This window comes from Cyprinodon variegatus, unplaced genomic scaffold (assembly GCF_000732505.1).
Source record: "Cyprinodon variegatus isolate N-32 unplaced genomic scaffold, C_variegatus-1.0 Scaffold391, whole genome shotgun sequence".
Taxonomy (NCBI): Eukaryota; Metazoa; Chordata; class Actinopteri; order Cyprinodontiformes; family Cyprinodontidae; genus Cyprinodon; species Cyprinodon variegatus.
In genome coordinates, this window is record NW_015150844.1 from 131,098 (window position 1) to 133,293 (window position 2,196).

Here is a 2,196-nt window from a genome sequence, read left to right on the forward strand (position 1 = left end):
TTAAGTTTCACCTGTGCTTTTATTGTGAAATGCTGACAGGGTGATCTTGACAGGTCCCATGGGGTTGCCAGGGGTAACCGCAGGTCCAAAGTGAAGGGTCTGGAAGGCTGTTGATTTACTTAATATTAAATCATTCCAGCAACTAAATAAGGTAAACATGCCCACTGTTATATTCAATGCCAACACAGGAGTATCATGTGATGTTATGCAATAACTTTATATCAGCAAATGTCTAACGTCTGCTGGGATGGTGACATCATCGGCCGTAATTATAAATAATTCTATCTTAAAAACCAAATCAACAGGAACCAGTTTTACCTGCACAAATGAACTGATCATTTTTAATCAATTCGTAGCTTGATAAAGGGATAATTGACCTGAAAAGATCTTTAATATCTCTGAATCAACAGCAGCACATATATTTATTTTTCATTTTGACAAATGACCATTTAAAATGCACAAACCTGTACTAAACAAGCAATAACCATTGAGCCTATTTGCTTAGTTTTTTCATGTCAGTGGGGTTTCAACTTCATGCAGCTGAAGCTCCTCCTATTTGATGACGCATTCCAGGGTGTAAACACCGTGCATCTGAAATGCAGAGCGGTGAACTCCCTGCGGGGCTCACGGAAATCACCGCATCCACCCCCTCCTGTGTGAACTCACCATTGATGTCATATGTTTCTTGTTGTTTTTCATCTATACACGAAGCCAAAACTGTAAAAAAAAACAAAAAAAACAATAGGTGATATTTTTTATTCCTGTCCTTGTTTAATAGTTTACTTTGCAACTTTTAGCCATTTACATCATTAGGCAATAACACCTGTCTATGGAGGCAACTAATGGGTGAAGGCTATTAGATAAAGACTCATTAATTGGATTTAAAAGAGAAAAAAACAACTTTAGGGGTTTATTAAATATGCGGACATATTCAATGCTACTAATGGTACCTCAAAACTCCTTTCATACCAACATAAATCTTACACTTCCAGCTCTACACATAAAAAGAGAAAGATTTGGAAAACAGTCAAAGTCTGTGTGGTTAAAAGCATCCATAAAACCATCACTAAAAAATATAAAGCCATTTTTTCTTTAAAGCAATCTGAGGAAATGAACAACATAAGACGATCAACCGATGCCAAGAAAGATGAACATTTTAGGACTTCCTAGATGATCTTTAGAGTTTAACATCTACAATATGAAAAGCAACAAACGTCTTATGAAGGTACTTTAAAAAAAAAAACAACTGTTGGGATCTATATCCTTATGTTACCTTTGCTTTATTCTCATAGCAGAGGCTGAACACAGTTTCTCTGTTATGGTGCATTGGTGGTGATTTGCATTATTGTGGGAAATAAAACGGAAGAAAAAAATATGTTTAAGTGTAAAGTTATTGGCTGGTGACTCTCAGGAGTATCATGCATGATTTGACGGTGATCACCATCATTTCCATAGCAGCTTCTTCTGTCTGTGCTGCAGCTTAGCTAACGCCGTCACACCTTGCTGCTCAGCCTTTCTATCACTATCAGTGTCAGCAGTAAGGAATCATCACAGCTGATTGGGAAGGTGTTTTCTGCCATTTGTGCGAGTAGTGCCGGGGCACCTGCGGGGGCGCATCTGCACACATAGCTTTACTGGGGAGCTGAGAGACCAATGACAGAGTTATAATTACAGAATCAGGCGTTCTGTCTGGGGACGTGCGTAATTTCTGCTGATCAGGCCAAACTCAAAAGTCAAGGTGCGTGTTTAGAAGAACGCACAAGCTCTCATAAATGCACACAATAGTTCCTTCTCATTGGCTTTTCATGCAGATGCCACATCAGCAAAAACTGTCCTGCAGCTCCAGATGCTGCACTTAAGTTTTAAAGCTGAAATCACAAGAATAAGGAGTTGAAGGGTTTTAAAACATCTTTATACTAAAGGACATTTATGATTCACCAAGCAGAAAAATCATAACCTGGCTCATAAAAAATAAAAATAAACTTTTTAAGACATACAAGCAGATGTCCTCGTCTTCTATCACTCCTTTTGAACATGGTATGAGTAAAAGAGAGCTTCACATCTATGTAGATAATCTAAAAGATTTAAGATCTTTTATAACTGTTTTATTATTTCTTATATCTAAGTTTCTGTGCAGGTAGTTGTATGAGAACACTGGCGACTAGGGTTGTCAACTTCTTGGAAAAAAAAGGGGCA

General features: G+C 37.8%; 1 protein-coding gene across 1 annotated transcript in view; it reads left to right on the forward strand.

Annotated features, from left to right (window-relative positions):
- The window catches only part of tmeff2 (transmembrane protein with EGF-like and two follistatin-like domains 2), a 166,197-nt gene that overhangs the window by 125,295 nt on the left and 38,706 nt on the right, over positions 1–2,196 (forward strand). The window lies entirely within an intron of this gene.